General features: G+C 36.4%; 1 protein-coding gene across 1 annotated transcript in view; it reads left to right on the top strand.

The window, feature by feature from the left end:
* Positions 1-3,319: 3,319 nt before the first annotated feature.
* Positions 3,320-9,175, top strand: part of LOC117205540 (conserved oligomeric Golgi complex subunit 1) — a 113,256-nt gene continuing 107,400 nt past the window's right edge. The window contains exon 1 of the mRNA XM_033444044.1: positions 3,320-3,499. The gene's annotated coding sequence lies outside the window, so the exon portion shown is untranslated. The remainder of the gene's footprint in view (positions 3,500-9,175) is intronic.

Here is a 9,175-nt window from a genome sequence, read left to right as displayed (position 1 = left end):
TTAAGGAAATGAAATCTAATATCTGCGATCTAGATGATTGTATCTCGCCTGTTGAATATTTACAAGCGCTATAATTTAGGCGTACTCTATATTTTCATGCGCCTTCTCTGGATTTCTGCATCTGTTACACGCGTATTTCCCGTATTAGGCGAGTTTCCCATTATCCGAAATAGGCCCGGTCCACGTCGCTTCGCATGATCCAGGTTCTACCGTAGATTCACAGTGAAAGTACAAGAAGTGAGCGCATACGCTTTACAAGAGCGATGTTTCTTAACTTATGTTCTTTTGCCATTAATTTGAATTCCAACGTACTCGGTATCCTTTCCTTCAATTTTCAATTTATCCAACATAGGCGTAAGAATGTTTTAAACGAATCTCGCGCATCCACCTTTGGTCCTCGTTAACGTTACAAAATTACAAGTCAGCTAAATTCAGAGCAACGTTGAAGAATAGAAATTCGTAACAGGTTTAAGTATCGATTCTTTGCGCATCGAGGCTAACTAGTCAACGATTGTAACGCAGCGAACGATGACGTTCGCGAAGAGTGATGACCGATGATGTAGCGTAGATCAAGTATAGTAAAGCACATGACCTCTCTATCTTTTCATCGAGCATTTCACAGTGATTTCACGGATGAAACTTGACGCTATGATGATTAGTCCCATGCCGGTGCTTTCCTGCCAGAACGCACGCCTTCGTCGGCTGATGATTTTCCCGGATAGGAATTACCCGCTTCGCGTATTATCTTCGATCTTCATGCCGGTAATCACGCGGTTGATTACTCGATTCTCAGCGATCTTCGGAAACAGCCACCGTACGTTAGTCTGGTCTTGAAATCGGTAATCACACGTTTCATTGTGAAGCTTGCTTCTCTGTCCGTGTCGCGTAAATCGTTCACGCCAGTTGCAAGGGTGGCACCGTTGCAAAGCAGTGTGAAAGCGTCTTGATCTATGACGCTGGAAACAATTAGGGGATCGGATATCTGCAGCATCTTTCGGGTAATTGGATTAAATGAAGGGATCGAAGTAATGCACTGATGGGTGCAATGATGGATTCGCGGTTGCTGATGGGCGAAACACCGTTTTTCTGTGGCGTTTAAGTGTCAGACGTTTACCGATTAGGGTGTGGCGTTGTAATTAAACCGAGAGAAGGAGGAACGAAGGAGTGAGAAGAAAAGAAATGGATGAGAAGAAAGAGCAAGGTAGACTGGCGTTCTGTTTGGAATCTATTTGTGCACTCGTTACAAGGGTTTCCATAATAGCTTCCTGTCGTAGATGCTGAAATGGTGAAGTTCAGATCGAATGATGTATTTGAAAAGCGTTTTACCTGGAAGTTTTGCTGTCATTTTAGCTGTAATTAGTATTCGTAATAGGTAAACGTTTATAAGCAATTTTTGAAGATTAGATCTAATTGATCTGATTATTTCATGTATATTTCTGTAAGGTACCTAAATAAAAGAGATCTTTATAATCCTAGTTGTATGGATTTTGATTTTAACTGTAAAAATTCGTAGAGTCCTTAAAATACTAGATATCCTAGAAACGTTTTGAATCCTCGATATTCATAAAATCTATAGACTCGTCAGGCTTGGGCTAATAATCCAGAAATTACGATCCGAGTCCCATAGGTGAACACTTGTGTACCAATGAAATTCTTGCGGTGTAGCACGCAATAAAATCCGCCATAAAATTATCCTTGAAACCACAAGAGCTGCCATAAAATTATTTCGATAGGTATGTGTGGTTACCATTACGTCGCCACAATCCTTTTGCTACGTGATACAATTTTCATTGAACAAAAACCTGTCTCATATTATTACCTCAACAAAACTGCGCTATCTTCACGTTCACATCATTTTCGTCAAATGACTCGAAATAACCATGGAAAAAGATTGAGCCAGGTCAGAAATCAGTGTACTATAGTCCGAGAACGAAGTCATTTGAATGGAAATGAAGTACGCTTTCGGTTGTTTGCTTGTGGTAGCAGAGATGCCTGAAATCATTACCTAGCATGATTCTGGAATATCGTCTTGTTGATACTACTCGACCGCGAGCGAATTCTTCGTCTCCACTCGTTGAAGTCTCCATTTAGTTGTTCGTGCGCGTATTCTAGTTCGCGGGCAATATAATTTCCCTTTGGCGTCGTAGGCCAGTCATTGTATATTCATTCTCGGTAAAATGATAGATCGTGGTGGTATTCCGAGGTTCGAGGCAGTCTTATGCTAACGAATTGGAATTTTTTGAAAATGCCGCGTCGTATGGGCAAATGAATTTTTATGTAATACCTCGAATTAAAATGAAAATGTTCTTCGTGTAATTTGCCTGTGGCGTTTTTATGTCGTGGCTGCGTATACTTTGTGGAGAAAATGATAGATCATGATGGTATTCTGAAGTCTCAAGCAGTTTGATCTACTGCAATTTCCCGCGGTTAAAAAAATTTCTATTTAAAATAAAAGTATTTTCTATGGAATTTGCCCTTGGCAGTATTTTGCTATCATTGTATATCCTTCCGCGAGAAGATTTTAAATTACGGTAAATCCTGAGATTCGATATGCATAATTTTACGATAATGAATCTGCTACCTGGGCTTGTAAACTTGAATGTGTTATGATTTCTTATTGAAATATGGCAAGTGATACATTGAAATCAGAACGTTACAGCTGAAACTGTTCCAGTTCTTAACCAGTGATCGCGAAACAAATTGTACGATAATCAACATTAACCAATAATCACAAGCCAACTTTCAACATCTACCATCTCTGAACTCATCTTCAGTAAAATTTTATTAGTAAATTTGATCAGATGAATTTCTATCAACGAATAAAATCCATCTATTTGACGATCTCGATTACACGCATGAAAAATCAATGGAATCCTGTTATACTAACCGCTTGGTTCTCGATAAATTCAGATCAACGAAACTCTACCATATGCAAAGCCAAACCAAACCAAAAATCCTGAAAACCTTCTCTTCCACTTGATAACACTCGCAACATGTACCCAAACAACTATCCACATCGTCAGACGTGCTCGCACACTCGCTCCTGTCATTTAACTTACGTGCTCACATTTCAATCCGTATAACAAGTCGACTAGAACGCCTCCAACTGCACCTGGAGGGTTACTCGGTCACGGAAACGATCGAGGGATGACGGAGTTCGATCCTTGGTCGGGTTTCAGCCGTGTATATCCGCTAGCGGAAAGAAGAGAAGCGTAGTCAGCCCGCGGCCCTATTACTTATGCAGTCTACGTTAGTCCCGGCTTGCATTGCTGCACGACTGCTTGCTTACCCTTCGTAACGTGTACTTTATTCTTTCCAGATGCGGCCGAGCCGATAGCTACTGGCGATTCGCTCGTTTAACAGCGTAACGGCGAGCCGGCAGGAGTCAGGGCCGGTGACTGGCATCGCGCGAAGAGAGACGGATAGAGAGCACCGGGACACGAGGGAGCAGAGAGGCACAGGTAAAAACGTGACTGGGTCCCTACGAGGGTGCTAGAAGGTGAGTACAGTCGCTAGGAAGAATATAGAAAACGAGAACTTGCCTCGTCGTTCCTTTTTGCCTCTCCCCCCCCCCCTCCACTCCCCCTCTTTTTCTTCATTTTAGAACGAAACTTGTTTTACTTTGTCTCACTGTTTCATTCTTCGTTAGTCTTTTTTCACTGGCTAGGATGAGTAACTTTTTGCCTTCTTTCCACCTCAGTACATCTTCGTTGGCTTGGATGAAGGATTCGTATGGCTGGCCATTCAGCGAGCTCGTTGATCCTGATATTGTTAATTTAGCGCGTCTTTCACATTTGAATGGCGTTGATTGGGAAACTCTTTGGGAACAAGGAAGTATTTGATAAGTTAAGTAGAGCTTTTGCCTCCTTTGTTACTCGGTACTTGTTCGTTAGCTTGGATGGAAGATCGATCTGCCTGCTCATTGAACGAGCTTGATATTGTTAATTTAACGCGTCTTTCAGATTTCCCCTTAATTGGAAAATTCTTTGGAGAGAAGGAAATATTTGATAGGTTTAGTAGCTTTTGCTGTCTTTGTTCCTCGGTCCTTCTTCGTTGGCCTGAATGAAGAATCGATCCGCCTACCCATTGAGCGAGCTTGATGATCTTGATATTGTTAATTTACCGCGTCCTTCAGAGTTTCCTTTAATTGGTAAATTCTTTGGAAAAAAGGAAGCGTTTGATAGGTTTAGTAGCCTTTGCTGTCTTTGCTCCTCGGTCCTTCTTCGTTCGTCTGGATGAAACATTGGTCTGGCTGCCCATTGAGTGTAGCTTGACGATCTTGATATGGCTACTATGGTATGTCTTTTAGATTTAATGGGCTCGATTAGGAAATTCTGTAGAATGGAAAGCAGAGAATATTTGATTGTTTGTTAGCTTTTTGATTCTCAGACGAGAACTGAATAAAAGAAAGGGGCTCATTATACTAATGTTATAATTTACTTTCAATTAAGAAAGGAACGATATTGCTATGTAACTCTGTGCTATCTCTTTAAATTCTTACCTTTTACCTATTGAGATGATCTTTTTTTTTTATCTTTTTCTATCTTTTTTATGGTTAAAGAGAAGTTAGAGATTTTAATGCCCCACCAACATAATTATTGATTATAAATGAGTTGAAAAAGGAGGACTGTGTACTTAATGCTTTCATCAGAGCTTGTAATTAGATTTTTAATACTTAATTTTTTCTACGTTTACTGGATGACCTTGATTCCAAAGAAGGAGTCTGATATCTTGGTTTACTCTAATTGTAAACTAGTTTAGATTATACATATTGAAAATTGTGCTTGTTAATGCTGTACCGTTCGCTCGCAAAATTCTTCGCTGCACAATATTATTAACTGAAGAACAGGCCATGTAATGGATTTAATAGCTTTTGTAATTATTGCTTCAGTATCTTTTTTTACACATAGAAATTTGATATGGAAATTGTAATAATTTATTAAACCAGTTATTCCTGATACTTTATATTTTTCCTTTCCAAGCGTGTTTTTCTTCAATGTTTGTCTATATCATATTATTTTATCTGATTTTTATGCATTCGTACAATTCAATATGAATAAAATTCCAATGAATGATTCTTGGAATTCAAATTTCTTTTTATTAACATTTAATGGCTTGGTTCTATTTGGCAAAATTAAGCAGTATGTATTTTCATTTATTAAATAGGCTCTTACGTTTTATTATATCGTTTGCGAAGAATAATATTTCATCCTAAAAAATTGTTTCTTACAATATATATCAACATTATGTCGTTGAATACACGCGAAGTTTCTACCAATCTCGAAAATCCCAACAATTCATTTTATTTCACGCCTTTGCTGTCATAAATATTAAGAATTAAATTAAAAAAGAAATTTTTCCCATCACTTCCTTCAGTACAAGATATTTCGTAATTATACGAACAAGAAGATGAAACGATTACATTTAGAATGATGAATGATACCGATCCATGGCTGAAGTATTGTACATGCAGAGGAACAAATTACTTATCAAGAATCGAATTAATGTATCGCGTAGATTTATTGTCTGTCTGATTAAGATTACCGGATGAGGAGTGTATTGCTTCAAAGAACATATCGTCATAGAATATTTATCGTGGATTTCAAGTTGGAGTTTCTACCGATTGCAAATTTCAGGCTGAATCTTTGTTTGGAAATTAGGAAAGTGTCGTTCGAGTCTTCAGTTCAGAATTAATCTTTGCGTTGTACATTGTTGAAAAGCTATTTCTAAACTTTATACAATTTTTATTTTACAGTTTTTATTTCTAAACTTTTACAGTTTATTATTAAATATTCCTTAAGACATAGATTTTCTTCTCTGTACTATAGATAATTTATCGAACTAATTTATTATAGGTTGAAACAATTCCAACTATTATTTTTCTATTAAAATCTAGAAAACGCACTTGTCTTTTTTAAAGCCAAAAATTTCTAGCGGATAATCATACTCGTTAGAGAATATTATTTTTATCGCTTCGTTAACGTGTCACAGTGATCGTCTCTCGTGCGTTTTACATAACATTTAAATGGAGGTAATAATAAAAAATAAGTTAACAACTCTTGGAGAACCGTGTCGTTGGATGTAATTTTCCAACAAAAAATTCAGTGCGATCCTGAACGAGTTAAACGATCCACAAAATTGTGTAACGTGTCGTATACTACACACTTCGTATCTGATCGTATAGATCGTAAGAACTCGATCCCCTAATTATTCCGAGCGTTGTACAACATGACCCTAATTGGAAGCTTAATAGCGACGCCGATCAGGTGAAAAATCTTGTCCTTTTTTTCCTTCCTTCGTTTTCTTCCACGTATTAATACGAGCAATTTTAATGGAAAGTCTTCTGCAATAAGTAATATTCGAAATTCGAACACAGTCCAAGTATAATTTTGTTAGTGAAATTTTACAAGTGAAATTACAAATTATCGATAGGAATAAATTATCTTGAGAACAGCAACAAGCCTGATAATGAAAGAAACGGATTTTTATAAATAATTGTTACAAGTTACAAGGTATGTGCTTATATCATTTGACAAATAAACTTCAATAACATAAATATGCATTGGATTAAAATACAATAAAATAAGATATACTAAAATCGTGAATAAGAGGTTTGTGGATACATTGTGAATTTTTATGTGCCTTCATATTTTTGTTAACATAACTGAAGCAGTATAGTTGAATATTTTTTACATTTTTCTACCTTTTAGATTTTCACAACATACACTTTGCAACTTTGGCACCATTGATTTTCCATCAAATTATTGTGGAAGAGGATTCTGGCGTGTACAGTAAAAGAAGAACGTTATTAATTCTGGAGTCAGTGAAAATTGTAATACTTTTCTTTCTTACTTGTAAAGAAATTTCTGCCTGAAGAATTTTCAATCAAAATTTCTACAATCCTGTATCACGTTTTTAGTTGTATAATGATATTACATGCCTACGCTGTGGTTAGATTATATAACAGGATATTTCAAGGCAAGGTTCGTCGGTAGTACGTGGTTAGCAGGCATAAGATCGAAGTAATTGAGTTATTTCTGAATTTTAATTAGAGACGAATGTAGAAGCGCGTGTTGATTACTGATATAACGATATAAATGGAACATTACGTTCATTTAGTTGCATATAAATGCAGATGTTAAGTCATTCCTAGTTTCTTAGACGTGTTACGAAAATATATGTCATTTCCTTATATATATTTATGCATTGTAGTTATTGTTGAAAGTATGGTTTTTTCTCTAAGTTGGTTTAGATTATCGAGAAAATTTTCATAGGGCAACAGTAAATGATACGGGCCAATTTATGAGTATGTGTGTGGATATTAATAGCACGAGTATCTATAAACCTCTAAAATAATTTCATACCTAATTTATCACAAATTAACGGAGTTGAAACTCCTTGAGTGTAATTACGGTAACTGTGCGTTTTATTAGAAATTTCATACAGTCGTAAACTGGAGCGATAATTACTACGCGGATTGAATAAAAAACACCATTGTCTGTAATTATTCCATTCACTGAAAATTACGCGAGATCATAAAGGGCGAGAGCATTCGTGTCTTGCTTTTATTCATTTTTTTTTAGCAATACTATAATTATTTTAGAGACATAAAATACAATCATTATAAAGGTAATTACAAGCCTCCCTATAAGTTAATTATAATTTCAATATAATGATCAATTAATTGATATAATTAATATGTAGCGTACTATTTTTCATGAATTAATTATTCACTTTGTTATAGTAAATTTACCTTTGTATAAAATTTCCGATAAAATACTATAATTAATAAATCTTCTAGAATTCTAAATACAATTATGGCATATCTTTCTTCTTAATTAGGTTACATATGTATGTGAATCACAGCGAACGCCATCCTCTTCAGATTTATTTCTATCCCAGTAGTAATGCAACTTATTCAGTTTTCGATTTCACAGGCCACAAAATGCACTCGGTTTACACATTTCCAACTCCCACTCATCGCAGTACGATTCTTAGACCATTTACCACATACAATAACCCACACCCACTCGCATTCCCATCCCAAACACATACCACGTTATATCCAGTACTAAAAATTAAACATATACGTATATCTTTATTTTATTTATTATACTGTCTATTATACTACTACTATTATTATACTGTCGTATAATGTACTATATACTATATACTATGTACTATCCTATATTTAACTTATATGTTACCTGTTACATATATACCTGTGACTTACCATTAGTTGGCTACCTATACTATTCTTACGATTTTCCTGCAAACCTCTTGATCAGTTTATCGTCGGTTTACTTATCTGCCATATATTCCTCTCTTAGTAGCATCTAAGCTATAGCAACGTTTTACGAGACTTTTAAGGCGTCTACATCTAAACTAGATAAAATACGTGTACGGTTTGCTTATTCGCCTTTTCCGATCAGTAACAATTTCCCTCCTCCACATTTCCGCATCTTACCCTTGCGATTAGCTATTTCTACTCTACTCTTTCTATTTTAGTCCTACTCTGTTTCCACTATAGCGCTACGAATAAAGCGGAGAACTTCCTGTATCTTTCAAACGTCAGCCACTTTATAATAGACCAAGCAACTCGTATTCGCGGCTTTGTTAGTAGCCAACGATCGTTTTGATCACGCTATAAAAATTAAAATTCATAGTCGACTGTGAACCGCGAGGAGGTAGTTAAGCTCGATCGTGAACGCGTGAAAACGAACGCGCGAAATGCTTCCTTCCGGTTTGAAGGGGGATGCATCTTGCCCGTCCTGACACCGCCAAAGCTTCGATTTGATTTAAAGATCTCGTGAAACGCCGGACGAGCCGAGCTTCACGGCGATATATCTTCAGCCGCGTTCTCAATGACGTTCTTTTTATGCGATCGGACAAGATTCTTGAATTAACGCTTTCAACGCGCAGGTCATATTTTAACGGTCGTTTGATAACCACTGATGCTATTAATACGTGTATTTTACGAAGGTATGTAACATTATGCGATATTACGCATTAATAGGTACAATTTTGTTATTACGATTCACCAGATATCGGTTCGTACCTTTAATGATCTAAATATTTCTAATTCTCATTGTGGAAATTAGCAAAGAATTTTCAAGGCTCGTTTGATATTGGTTTATGGTATTAATAGGCGAATTCCATCGGAACACGTTACATT

Source organism: Bombus bifarius, unplaced genomic scaffold (genome assembly GCF_011952205.1).
Source record: "Bombus bifarius isolate JDL3187 unplaced genomic scaffold, Bbif_JDL3187 scf7180000007992, whole genome shotgun sequence".
NCBI lineage: Eukaryota > Metazoa > Arthropoda > Insecta > Hymenoptera > Apidae > Bombus > Bombus bifarius.
Note: the sequence above shows the minus strand (reverse complement) of the source record. Positions and strands in the feature narration are given on the sequence as shown.